The sequence below is a fragment of the Wyeomyia smithii genome, chromosome 3 (assembly GCF_029784165.1).
Source record: "Wyeomyia smithii strain HCP4-BCI-WySm-NY-G18 chromosome 3, ASM2978416v1, whole genome shotgun sequence".
Lineage (NCBI taxonomy): Eukaryota > Metazoa > Arthropoda > Insecta > Diptera > Culicidae > Wyeomyia > Wyeomyia smithii.
Genome location: NC_073696.1, coordinates 102,726,877 through 102,741,422, shown reverse-complemented (window position 1 = coordinate 102,741,422; position 14,546 = coordinate 102,726,877). Strand labels below are relative to the sequence as shown.

At 38.3% G+C, this 14,546-nt stretch overlaps 1 protein-coding gene across 3 annotated transcripts in view; it reads right to left on the bottom strand.

Annotated features, from left to right (window-relative positions):
• Positions 1-7,861: 7,861 nt before the first annotated feature.
• Positions 7,862-14,546, bottom strand: part of LOC129727286 (uncharacterized) — a 91,927-nt gene continuing 85,242 nt past the window's right edge. For all 3 annotated transcript variants that reach the window (XM_055684964.1, XM_055684963.1, XM_055684962.1), the window contains one exon: positions 7,862-9,406. The gene's annotated coding sequence lies outside the window, so the exon portion shown is untranslated. The remainder of the gene's footprint in view (positions 9,407-14,546) is intronic.

Below are 14,546 nucleotides of genomic sequence, written 5' to 3'. Positions count from 1 at the left end.
CCGTGGGTGCTCATTATACCCCAGTGGGGTGCTCATTGTGCCCCACACATCGACTGATTGCTAGTTTTTGATGCATGAATCTAATTTGTGTTTTTCGCCATTATACGATAAACTTTTCAATTTGTGAATAGTGTACCTTTAATTATAGATAGTTAATTCAAGTTTTGCACTGAAGACAGCTTAAAATTTTTGTCGTTTTCCATGCTTAAATCAGCAACCAAGTTAGGGTGCTCATTATGCCCCTATTCCCGCTATGCCCTTCAAAATGAGACCAAGACATATTTTTAATGTTTGCCCCAAAAAGAATATACAAACGAAAAACGCATATTTTTTTATGAAAAATATTAATAACTTTGAGTAAAATTGAGATATTTACGATGTCAGCATTGCAAATTGTTTCTCTTAAAAAGCTCTAAAAGTCGTTCAAGGACAGTTTTGAGATGAAATTTGAAATAAAACGGTTAGAGCGCAGAATGTGATTTTTCAATATAAATCGGTTATTTTCAAAGATAGACAAAAACTTTTTTTACAAAGTTACTTAAAATTAACGGAACTATAACATTGTAGAACAAAGTTTTCCTTTATCTACAAAGATAAAAAAGTTAGATACTTGATTGCAACGAAAATGCTGGTCACTCTAATTTTTGATAATTTTTCAATAAGCGCTTTATCATATGTAACAACTTTGTAGAAGAAAGTTTTTCTCTAAAATGTTGCTATAGAGCTCTAGATCCAAATTTCCCCCCATATTTGGTTTCTGGACCATTGTGCATTCGCGCATCACAGAGATAATATAATAGAATAAAACAATAGAATATAATAAAATAGAATAACTTCGCCAAACGAATGACAGTGTGCAGTCATTCGTTTGACAATGTTATTCTGTTTTATTTCTGTCTACTCAACCATATATCTGTTGAGAAATATTAGATTTAATCATTTATGAAAACTATTCCGAGTTAAAATACTTACCTTTTTTTCCCTTAGAGAAAACTGAACCACTGCGACCATTTTTTGATCTTTTGTGGTATAGGGGTGGGCAAAACGGCTCTTTTGCAAGAGTGGCTTTGAACCGCCCACTCACCTTTCCGAACCGACTTATATGAACGGCTCGTGGTTCACAATGATTCACGAGCGTTGACAGTTCGTGTTTTCTCGCTAAACTTCGGGCTCGCGCGAACCTATCAATTCTGGTGCGCTCAAAGAACCGTGTCTCTTTTTCGTGAGCCATTCGAACTTTCACTCTATTCTAAGAACCGGTTCATATGACCGGCTCGTGAGCCGTTCGCCCATCCCTATTGTGGTATGCTTCAACTTACTCTAAGTGCGTACGAGCAGGTACATCGCTATTTGACGAGTTGATGTCCTTGCTACATTGCACATTTATCCCAGTTGGGCAACGCACTTCGTATAAGATTTATTACCTCACCGGACTTTCCCTCTAAATTTCGGTAGGTTCTATGTATTCCTTACCGGAGATACGTAATCTGCGTTGTATTTATACTTGGCATTCGCAGAGTATATGTTCTGAAGTTTCGCTTCCGATGCCGCAAAGGCGACATTTATCATCATCAAGTTTGCCTATCTTCTTGAGATGATACTTACTCGGACAGTGCCCTGTAATAAGACCTGTGAATGTCCTCAGGTCTTTCTTATTTAACCTGAGCAGCACGTGACTCTTCTTGCGACTTGATATTCCAGTTTGCTTCGATGGTCGCTTTCTCCTATTCACCGAATGTAGCTTTTAGAGCACTCGTGGAGACTCCACAGAAAGGTTCTGGGTCAACAAAGTTAGTGGATGACCCTTATCTGGCGAGTAAGTCAGCCTTCTCGTTTCCTTCGATTCCACAATGACCAGGAACCCAGTACAAGTTAACCTGGTTTTTCATAGCTAACTTTTGAAGCGACAGGATGCATTCCCACACTAGTTTAGAGTGGCAGAAAGGAGAATTCAGGGCTTTAAATGCTGCCTGACTATCACAGAAAATGCAAATATTTGCGTGTCGATAATTTCTTCTCAGACACGTATTCGTGCAGTCTATTATCGCGTATATTTCCGCCTGAAATACTGTTGGCCAGTGACTCATGGGAAAAAATAATTAATTCCTGGTCCTGTGAATCCCGCACCCGCGGAACCATTCATTTTAGAACCGTCTGTGTAGAAGCAAAATGAACCGTCCCGAATTGTGGGCCCACCTTGTTGCCAACTTTCTCGTTCTATCTCTAATATTCTGTATGGAATTTCGAAATTTGGTTTCCTCTCCAGCCAATCCACAGCACTTTTTTCCGCTTCTAGTTGAACCACCTGATGAAGTGGAAGAAGGTGAAGTGGAAGAAGTGAAGGACTCCACAAATCGATGCACAGGCCAATCTTTGGTTTTTACCTAGCTTAGCTTGAGTGGATGTTTCAGTGGTTTGGGCCACCAAAGTAACGAGGCGTAGGTTATTCTGGATATGATTATTGTTTTATATATCGAATGTATCATGCTGAGTTCGAGACCCCAGCTTTTTCCAATGGCTCTGCTGCATACCCATAAGGCGTTTATGGCCTTGGTAATTGTTTGTTCGATTTGAGCGTTGCAGCTTAGTTTCTGTTCAAGTATGATTCCACAATATTTGATGTCAGTGGGAAGCTTTATATCGGTGCTTTCCAATCGCTATTTAGGAATAATTTATTTCCTTTTTCGAGTGAAAGGAACAATAGTTGTTTTGGATGGATTTAAACTCAACCCCTCTCGCCTGCACCATTGAGCTGTGAGATTAAGTGCAGTTTGCATTCTATTAGAAATAACGCAATCGTGCTTCCCCCTAACTAAAATCACTACGTCGTCTGCAAAACCTATCACTTCGAAGCCGTTTTCCGATAGGCTCCGAAGAAGATCGTCTACGATTAATGACCGTAACAGGGGAGATAATAACCCTCCTCGAGGGCATCCTTTTGTAGTTTTTCTTGTTAGGGACGTGTCACTGAATTTTGCCGTTATTTCGCGACTTATTAGCATGGCATGAATCCACTTTATTGTGTTCCTGTCTCTACCATGCTTTTCCATGGTTTTTTTTCATTGAGTTGTGAGACGCATTATCAAATGCTCCCTCAATATCAAGAAAGGCTGCCAGGGAAATTTCCTTGGCATGAATGGATTTTTCGATTTTTCCCACTAACGCGTCAGTGGCTGATACGTTGTTTTTGTAAGTAAATTGAAATTTGCTTAATGGATTGGATTTCATATTCCTATACGGTTTTAATATAATAGTCGATTAGTTTTTCCATAGTTTTCGAAAAGATAGAAGCTAAACTAATTGGCCCAAATGCATTCGGGATTGTCCTATCCCGTTTTCCAGTTTTTAATACAATACTCACCATAATTGAGTCTGGATGTAACTAAGCAAAACGTGTGTAAGATATATCCGGATATATTTGGTATGATTTTTTATGCACAACTAAGTTCTCGCTATTTGTCAATAGATGGCACCAGCAGTAAATGCTGGTAGTATCTAAAACGTGATGAACTAAGGTGGTACATATGGTAAACAAACCGCTTTGACACGTCAGTGATTTCATTGTAGCGTCACATACTTGATTTGCTTTGTTAAAAAAATACGGAAATGATGCTCTAAGTGCTCTGATTCGTTCCGCCGTTTTTAATACGGTAATTTTGATGTTGCCGATTATCCGCGGGAGTGAAGGTCAAAAACGTTCAAAGATGCTAAATGGGTAAATCCAGGTCAAATGCCGGAACCGCTTGTTTCGATAAAAGTCATTCGCAAAACTATTTCCAAGCGATTGTATACTATGAGAATGATTCAAGAACAAGACACTTGAATTCTTTGTGATTGGAAGCCAAAGAGCGTTGAGCGTAGTTTTTTCGCCTGCGAACAACTGCTCCAACGACCAAAAAGGAAGCGGATGAAAAATGGATTCAACTCGAAGAAAACAAAGTCATGTGGACTACCCGGCATTCTTCAACGTCGACGGCTCGGCTGCGATTGTTATGCTATGTATTTCGCTTTTATTTGTTATGAGCTGTTAAAACCGAACGAAACTATCACTCGGGAACCGTATCAACTTCAATTGATACAATTTATCCGAGCACTGTGGCCGTTACTCACCATACGAACATAGGCATGGAGAAGTGATTTTACCTGTTTTTCTCGCGACCAGAATAGTCGATGCCGCACTTCTGTTACCATTAATTTCACTATTAAGAGTAAGTGATATGCTTATTATTTATCTGTGCTTGTGAGTGTTTCTACTAACTACTTTACGTTACCGAGGCTCGTTCATCCAGCCAAGTATCGCTAATTTTGATTCCCTGAAGAAGTTTCAACTTTGTGTCTTTCTAGTCTTTATTCTAAGAGGGATTTATTTTGACAAGAGTTAGTCACAGTAGTAGTTTTACCATGGGGGGGGGGGGAGTTTGTCTTTATTTTTTTTTTAATATTGGGGTTCTGCATTATCAGAGTGCCAATGAAAATCTTCTATGCGTACGCCCAAATGCAGAAATTGTAATTTGATTATTCGAACTATTGTTCTACTGAAAATTGTCAAACCTTGTCAAAACACAAAATTTGACCTCTGATTGGTCGCTTAACGCTTACTCTCCCAAGCACGGTCGTCAGAATTATAGACTCAGTAAATCGGGCATGTCCCCAGCCTCCCCAGCTGGTCTCGAGGTACGATGCTGGCCTAACAAGCCAGTCGTCGTAGGTTCGAGTCTTTACTCGGGAGAGACCGTTAGTGTCAGTAGGATCGTAGCGCTAGCCCCGCAATTGTCCTGTACACTTAACAGTTGGATGCGAAGTCTGTGTATAGTAAACAGAAGGTCAAGTTCCGAATCAGAATGTAGCACCAAGGCTTTGCTTCTTTTTTAAATCGGGCATGTACTACTAAATCTACATAAGAGCCTGCTTCAGCATTAATTAGTCATATTAGTTCTGGACAGCAACTACGACAGTCCGTACACAGCAGCAGTGGCAGCGGATAGCGACAGCAACAGTGATAGCGGGTATCAGTAGCGTTAGTGGCAGGGCCAGCTGGTGCGGTGGCACTTTCTCAAAGCTCGAAGCGGCCCGAACATAGGAGCAACAAAAAAATTACAAAATTCTATCAACGCGAGATACAAACAACATATTTTGATACAATTTTGTATTTTCCCATATGATTTTGATAACAAAATTGAATCTGAATGAGTTATAATATCAAAACCTGTAACGAAGTTGTTCTGAAACAAGTCTAACAAATTTTTCGTCTTTATCAAAACCTATTGTTTCCAACAATGGTTGTTATTATACTGTTCTACATACTATCTATTTTGATAGAAAGCTGATACGTTAGTAACGAAGTTTGATCTGTTTTAGATACTAGTAGAATCATTTCTGTTATAATTTCTGTTATTTTAACACCTAACGGAATCAAATTGAAAACACAGTCTGTAAAGTTTTTCTCATAACTAACTAACAGTCTCTGTTACTCATTTTTTAAAAACTTGATTTTAAAAAAAAAACCTACGAAAGATTACCAAAACAATGAAACCAGTCCGATCATATAGAAATCAAGAAAAATAAGTTATCATTTTTTGAAAAAAAAAATATTTTTTGAAAAAAAAATTTTATTTTCAATTATATTTTTTAAAAGGTATATTTTTTTGAGAGGATAAAATATTATCTACAACTTTGCCGACGGTTTATTTGATTGGCATAGTGTATCTGGCAAAGTTGTAAATAATATCTTCGTTCCTCCAAAAAACTTGTACCCTGTGGAAAAAAAAAAAATTTAAAATATATGACTTTTTTCTGATTTCTCCATGGCCGGTTTCGTTGTTCAGGAAAACTTTCGTAGTTTTTATTTAAAAAAATCGGTTTTTTTAAATGGGCTGTTTTCGATAATTAATATATAACTTTCTTCTATTTTTTTTTAAATTAGTAATTTGTTTTCAGAATGTATTTTTTTTTTAACCAAAACTATTATCTACAACTTTGCCGAAGATGTCACACCGCTCAAACGAATCGTGTTTTATCTGAAAAAATTTGTAATCATCAATACCTATCCGAAATAGCATTTTCCAATAGCTATTCAAAAATGAGTTGTGTTTCAATAAATTAAACCAATAGCACAAAATGGCATCTTTTGCCTATAAAAACGTCTATGCAAAGTTTCAGCCAATGGGCTGTTCACGATCTGATGATGTAAACTTGACAGAAAATGCATGGTCGAACTGTCAAAACGACGCAAACCCAGAAACAACGAGTCAGTTGTGTTGCGTATCTGATTGAGATCCCTATACTCTCAATATCACTGAATAACATCAATACAGTCTTTTGTCCGATTATATAAGCCAGAGCACTGTGTGTTCAATCAAGTGTTGGCAAAGGACATTATTGGGGTAAATAAAACAAATTAATTGTCTGGTACAACATTCGAAAGACGAGTGCAAGTGTCTTAGAGAGTAGATTTTTCAAACAAAGTAATAAAACATATTCCATCAACTTCCACCGTTTCATTTAAAAGTTTAATACACTTGGAATCGGAAACATTTTTCAAATATTAAAACTCCATGTACCTCCCGTGTGTGATTTTGCAAATGACATGAAAGCATTCAACATTTTCCACGAGACACAATCTTAATTTTGGTTGAGATAATTTTTTTTTTGCACAGAGTAGTTTGATACATTTTGTAAATTTGTTTTGTAATATTTTGCCATTTTACTTATAATTTTTCCAATTCAACATTGCCACCCTAACGACAATGATATAACAAATATTATGGGTATTCTTGTCGAGCTCATAAACAAATACCCAGCCGTAAAAATACTCACCTTTATTGATGAGTAATGGATGATACACAGTTTACGGCTGAGTATTCGTATACGAGCTCGATGTGAAGACCCCTATTATATTTTCAGGAATTTTTCTATTGGTATTCAGTGAAAAGGGTTTTTTTTCATTTTATATTCATTTTTACACAATATTATGAACCACCCTATGTCGAATAAATGAACCACCCTAATGAAACATAATGTATTAGATGCTTGTTTTAGTGTATATCATTATACAAGCTATTTCGAGAGACTAGTGATCAATTTCAAAAGATGAATTCTAAACATTTTGAACTCTGCCTTCCACAATCAAAAAAGCGACGAAAGTCCCAGAGAGTAAATTTTTGCAAAAAAAAAAATTTCAGATGACACCAATTCTCGACGTTTCATGCGTTTTTAAGTCATTTGGCATCCAAAAAAAATTTCGAAAACCGAAATTTCACGTACACGTGAATCTTAGTCTTACCGTTATTTGACTCCATCAAGGATGATCAACTCCTCCAAACTCAGTTACACCAACTGAATCAAACACATGGAGGTGGGATTAATTCTCGGAAGCTATGTACAGCGAGAACGCATGCTTGTATGCCTTCATCTGAAGTTGGTAAAACATATAGAAGCAGCTTCATTATTCGTTTTCGTTGACGCCTACCGGGTGTAACGCTTGTCTGCACGCAATGACATTATGAGAATCTAATTTTCCCCAAATATCGTCAGACAGTACAGGTTTCCTGGCTAACCCATACTTCGAAATGAAAACAATGTTTGTTCTTACATGATAAATTAAGAACTAATTGTGGAAGACACAGAATCAACTCATCGATACGCCACTGCAAATCAAGATCCTGTCTGCCGCCGCAGACGAATGCCACCAAAACATGACCCGGCACGGGTTCCAGTTGCGACGACAGCTGGTGGCAATTTGGAATTCAATTAGAACGCCTATTAAATCAGAAACAATTAGTTGTCGATTAGGACCCCCGCCCGCGTGGAGCTGTTCACGAGGAGCTTCGAAGAGAAAAAGAGAGCACAAAAGAAAACATCATTTGTTTACACTTTCTCGGGAGTGTATCGACAGCTTTTAATGGACTTTTTTTCGTGTTTTCTTCTTTTGCCTACTAAAATATAGTCTAGTTTAGCTTTTGTTTTCGTTCTTCTTTCGTACAAGGAAGCAAACAGAATAGGTACAAGAACAATTACAAAGCACTTTTTACGATCGGAATTTCCACTTCGTCATGCTTCACGCTCTGTTTTAATAGATCACACCTTTTGTAATTCGTAGTAATTATGGTCATGTTTGGCCTGTATTAAGTTATGGTTTCACACTGATTTGTTTACTCAAAAGCCAAGAAAGATGCTCCACTGGTTGCTTCTGCTCGGAATCACTACATCTAAAGAGCATATGGCGTCGTACATGATAAAAATATTACAAATAAATTATATACTGCGTACAATTCTACAACTGCTCTTGACTTAACTTTACATATTAATAGGAACATTTGTTTTAGAGCTTTTCTGTTTTTGTTTATTAAATAACAATTAAATTTAGTTATGAAACAATATATGGCGGCACTACGGTCATTTACGGCTGCTAAGTTATTTTGCAATACAATATATTATATGAAATGCCTATGTTCAACGCTTAGAAACAAGAGAACAATTATTTTAAAGCATCATTTGATTCTACAAATCAAAAGGGGGAACCAGCCTTTTACTAAGATAAAGGTTACACACACATATAGTAATTGTAATTGGTTATTCTAATGTCCATCTAGTAATATCGTTAATAACAGCTGATTTTCGCGGTTAACTTTCAATTAGATTTTTTTTGCTTGTGTAAAAATATCGTTTCGTTCGTTACACACTTTTAAAATATGTACTTTTGTACGTTCCCTTTCTTTTCTATTTTTATTTTACAAAAATAGTATCGTACTATCATCAAACTTGTTGCAGACCTTCGGATCCGTTAACAAGTTACTTTTTATTGGCCTTCATACGCGTTTACTTATTTGCTGTTTCAAACGAAGGGATTCCAGTTGGTACTTTGCGGCTGCCTGTGAATTAAAACAGCGTAAATTGACGCAGATGGAATGGCGGAATCCAATTTCAAATTGATTTGTTAAACTGTTCCCAAAACCATTTCAAAATGTAATAGCTTGCAAACACATCTCACACTTTCCAAATCGACCTGACCTGAACGGTGCTGATTCATCGCATTCCCCCGTTACTATCAAAAGCCCCTCTAGACGCTTCTTCGCCACAAAAACATCATCATCGCGCATCGCAGGCAGCCGCCAGAGCATAGTAATGCGCAAATTTATCGGATTACTGACAGTATCGAGTGTCTCATTAGAATAATCAATCGGTTGCCATCCGTTTGCGGATTATCGATCCGAATTGGAGCTGGCTTACAATGTCAAGCGTCAATCTTTCCGCCATTTTTATTGTTGTTGATACTGTGGTGCACACCTGAAAACAGGTGCTAATCAAAACGCCCGGAGTGAGTCACACTCGAAAGCCGTCATCGTCGTCGTTGTCAATGGACTGTCTGCCGCGACTTCGTACCGTCGAACGGTGGGAGTTTGCATATCTGAAAATTGAGAGAAAAAAATCCTGTTGACATTTCTTCATTCGAACCCGATGCGGAGAAAAACGTTCAAACGGCTGATAGAAAAGCACTGAGACTCAGTAATTCATCAATCGTTAGTTTTCAAAGTCCCAGCAAAGATCCACAAGTAACTTTTTTGAACTTAACCCAATATAGAAATTACATATTAGGGAAACTACAGTTCTAACAAGTTGTGATTATAGCTATCTAAGATAATGGCAGATAGTCAGCGAAACTGCTGAGAATCACTTTTCATGACTCACTTAACCTTCATCTAAAATATACCCGTGAATACCCGTTTGTAAATATAAGAAATGATGCTCGTGATCTACCGATTTAGGGTACTTTCAATACAATATTAGCTCCTGTAATATAGGTAATTACATAGTGCTGTATACTCATCCGTGCGGAACGTGTTTGTGGCGAGGACATCGGAAGCGGAAACACCAGGTGATCCACCTTTGAGAGGTTTTAAAAATAGCTTAGGCAGTAATTAAGTTTCTGTTTATGTGGGTTTGGCTTCTCAAACGGTCTTAGAATCAAGTAATATATCAGAACGCCACACCAGTATCTATTTTGGCGTTGCCAGATTTATTTGGATTATCCATAATAGACAGATTCGATGGCCAATTATCCAGGTGGTTTATAAATGATCCAGATATTTTTTTTCTGTGCGGCAAAAAAGTCATCACTTTTACTTTTGCTCCAAGTTATGCGTACCCCAAGAATTTTATCAGCAAAAATTATTTTTTCCCCACGAAATGACTGCCAGATTTTTTCAGATTTTTGTTTGCTTTTTCTAGTTATTAAATTGATTTGGCAACGTTGACTTAACCTATGCATCAAATAGGTTCCCCTGTTGGAAAGCTGAATGAACATCTAAGGCTCGTAGAGATCATGACTCCTTACTGGCTACTTTTGTAATTTAAAGAATTCTGGCTGACAAGGCTCAAGACGGCTATAATGATAAACACATTTTTTTTTGCTGAAGAAATATTTTCATGGGTTGATACGAGAACTAATTTCTCCTAAAATCTCAGAAAATGTACTGTATTGTGTATGACGGATTTCAAAAATGTTCCCGAATATTCCAATCTCCGAATATATTATAAGAGATTCTAGTAAATCGGTAATGAGCAATAGCAAACATTAAAAAGGTTGAAATATATACATAGAAATGTCGGCAAAGGCTTAAAAATCAAAGGATCACAAATCACCCTCAAAATTTCCAAAACTGGTCCGTGGACTAACATTTACCGAAAGTCAACCCCAAATCAAACTCAAAATAATCGAAAAAATTTTATAAATAACATCCAAAATTAAGCCCAGAATCGCAGAATATCGCCTGAATACTATAGATAGAAGGACAGTGATCCCCTATTAAGAAATTGACCGTTTTAATGCACTTTACAAAACTAGAAAAAAGTAATACCAAATCGAACTTAGATCCCTCAAACATCGATTTTTAGAAACAACGGCTCATAATTACGTTAAAAAGTCAAAGATGCATGTTGTTTTCTAAACTAATTTTAGACAAGCTTCTAATCAAACAACGTAAAACGAATGTGTAAAATATTTTACCGATAATTTAACATACACGAATATTTTTTCTAACATCACACTACCATATTTTTCAGTATGGAAGAAAACGTGCGAAATTAGACATGAAACATTTCTCTTTTATAATTTTGTCACCATTTTGTATTATTTTTTTTGCATCCAAGACCTTACTACTCACCACAAAAATCAAAAAAAAAAATCAGCATTAATGCAACTTGCTGGTTTTTTTTTGGTCAAGTGAGAATAGATAATAATTTAGCGCATGGAAAGCTCCTTCAGAAAACGATATTGCCAATTTTTAGTCATTTTCACTCTTCCGGGGTTCAAAAATGAATGTTTGATTTACCGGAGATCTCACAATCGCGCTACGACACTAGGTTACATTTCGATGAAGTAAGTCACTGGTAGATGCTCACTTGTGGAACAAAATCTATAAATGTTCTAAGTTTTCTGTAGTAAGATTTCAGTCATCTCTGGCACAAACAGGAGAATATTAAGACGAAACAAATTTCGAAACAGCCGATCGGCAACACTGCAATTTTCCCTTGTAAATCGTAATAAATCTTTGTTTATTGGTGTAGAAGTAACTGCGGAATCGCGTGTGACAGCTGGGGTGAACCTAGAACTGCTGCTGCTGATGATAAACGTAGTGCACAAGCAGGAGACAGTTTAAAAGTGATCTTTTGTTGCTTCCAAAATTGTGTTTTATACATTGGAAGTAATAAACAAAAGAAGTGTTAGGTAAAAAACGAGGTAATTTTCAGGGGGAATCTATCTGTCAAATATCGTGTAACCGTGACCAGCATATTTGGCAACAAGGCGTCCGGTTGTTTTGGTTTTTGTCGTTCTGATTGAAGTAAAATTAAGTAGAATTGTAACGTTCTTTTTTAATAAAACTCCGGAAATCGCGGAAAACTTTTATTCATACTGCGTTGCGTAGTGAAATTTGGTGGCAGCAGCCTGCAATTAGCTGAAAATCATGAAGTTTCCTCGCCACACAGGAAATTTTTTCAACGTCATGGACCAACAAACTTCATGGACCAGAGTTGATCTGCGATAACGCACACATATATGAATTTTGACAGCAGTAAATCCCCCCTGATAATTTTGAACTACAAAATTACCACACGAAGGCTTCCATGGAAGCTTACATGCATAACTGAGTGTGCAGTGCTGCTGGTTGCGCCGTAAAAGGTGCAAACTCAATGTATTAAGTATGGAATATCGTTAATTTTTCTCTTTTGGTTTTTAATTTATTTGCATTCAGATTTTTTAACAAGGTTCGAAAGTTTCATGCTGAAAATGCCTTTTGCGCCGTTAAACAATGCGAAATACCGTTTCGAAAAGCATTTGCTCGTTGACCGAGATCTACGTCACAAACCAAAATCACGTTTGTTTTTGCCTATTTTGCGCTAGTAATACAGAAAAATGTATTTTTCTTCTTCATCTGTATATACTTCATTGGGTGTATCCTGGACAATGCTGTCATCCGACAATAGCTTAGTGAGAAGGTGCGACTTGTTAACCATATCTCGACGGTAGAGGAAATGCTTCACCAACCCGAGCCAAGTTACGAACCCGAGTTCACCAAGATGGTGCGGCTCAAAACAGCGTCTGATCTCCCTGTAAGGTGCGGCCGACCAACGTCCTGGTACCAGCGTGGGACTCTAAACAGTGCTGTCACGATGGTCCTCCGGCGAGACTGGGGCTTTTTTTTCCTGTATGGACTTCCTCACTGCGACCAGAATCGTTGATTTATTGTGAGATATGCCCGGGTTTCTGCTGTATCCCGCACTTCTATTATTAGCAATACCGCTATTAAGAAGTGAAATGCTTATTATTATTTTTTATCAGTGCTTGTGTGTAATTGTACTACCCTTCCTTTTACACGCTTACTGTTCTCCTATACCGAACCTCCTTCCTCCTGCCAAATATAGCCAATTGCAATTCCCTGGAGAAGTTTCGTCGTGCGTCCTTCTGGCTAGTTGTATTGATAAGAGAGACTTATTTTTGTTAAGAGGAAGTCACGCAAATGTATTGTAGATTACAGCGTAAAGAAAGTGTAGCTGGTGGGGAGCCTGAAAATAAACCCATGCTTAAAAGAGCTGCGGCAACATATTCAAGCTGGGCATAACTTTCATCGTGATGAGCAAAATGCACACGCTTTAACGAAACTACCCATGCAACATCAATCATAGTAACTCATGAGTTAGCAGAAATAATTTGACAGCTCTTTCAGTCGAGCTCTAACCGTGATGGCGAAACCGTTCTGAAGTGTGTGCGTTAAAAAAACGGTTCCCCGTTGCATCGAAAACGGACATCGTGCGGCAGTTTGTGGATACCAGATACAACATCTTGGCACTATTGGACAACGGGTTGGCCAACGCTCAGGTTGGCCAGGAGGAAGAACTCAGATCGGTTATTCAGAAGTTCAGCGCACACCGACTCACAAAACGAAAACGGCCATCGACTCATTGACTGCGCCGCCTCCAAGAACATAACTATATGTAGTGCATACTTCCAGAATAGCATTTCATATAGGTACACTTGAAGATCACCACAGCAGACTGAAACACAAATCGATCACGTTTTGATTGAGGGAAAGCACTTCTCGGATATTATTGACGTCCGAACCAATCGTGGCGCTAACATCGATTCTGACTATTATCTCCTAATGGTCAAAATGCGTCAAAGGTTTTTGGTCATCAACAACATCCGCTACCGCCGTCCGCCCCGGTATGTTCTGGAACGACCTAAACTCCCCAAAGTCGCTACTGAGTACGCACAAAGCAGCGAAGCAGCGTTGACGGATGAAAGAAAGCTTACCGAAGCTTCTCTGGAGGGCTGCTGGAGTACTATGGAAATAGCCATTAACAACGCAGCGTAAGGTGCTGTTGGATTCGTCAAGAAAAATCGACGTAACGGCTGATTTGACGAGAAACGTCAAATGATTCTAAACGAGAAGAATGAAGTGCGGGCAGTAAAGGACCTATCATGATGTGAGTCGATACAAACGAAACGAAGACAGCAGTCCCATCTATTCCGGGACAAAAAGCCCCGCCTGGAAGAGCTGGTGTGAAGAGTTAGAGCAGCTGTATTGCTCTCAAGAAACACGTGAGTTTTACGAAAAACTAAACACATCCTGCAACGTGCTGGGAGAAGGATAAAGGAATCTTGACGGATAAACGTGAGGTAATCGACAGGTGGAAGCAGCCCCATAACCAGAATGGGGCAGAGGCAGAGGACCAAGGCGGTATGAGGAACGACTTCGTCTGCACAGCAGATGAGGGAGACATACCGACCCCCCACAATAAGTGAAGTAAAAGATGCTATCCTGCACCTCAAGGACAACAAATTAGCTGGAAAAGATGGCATCGCAGCGGAGTTTATGATGCTGGATTCGGATAGGTTGGCTTCATGTCTGCATGTGCTGATAGTCAGGATCTGGGATACAAAACAGCTACCGAAGGAGTGGAAGGAGGGAGTAATATGCCCAATATACAAGGCGACAACTTGAAATGTGAGAACTGTCGAGCGATCACGATTCTCAACACAGCCTACA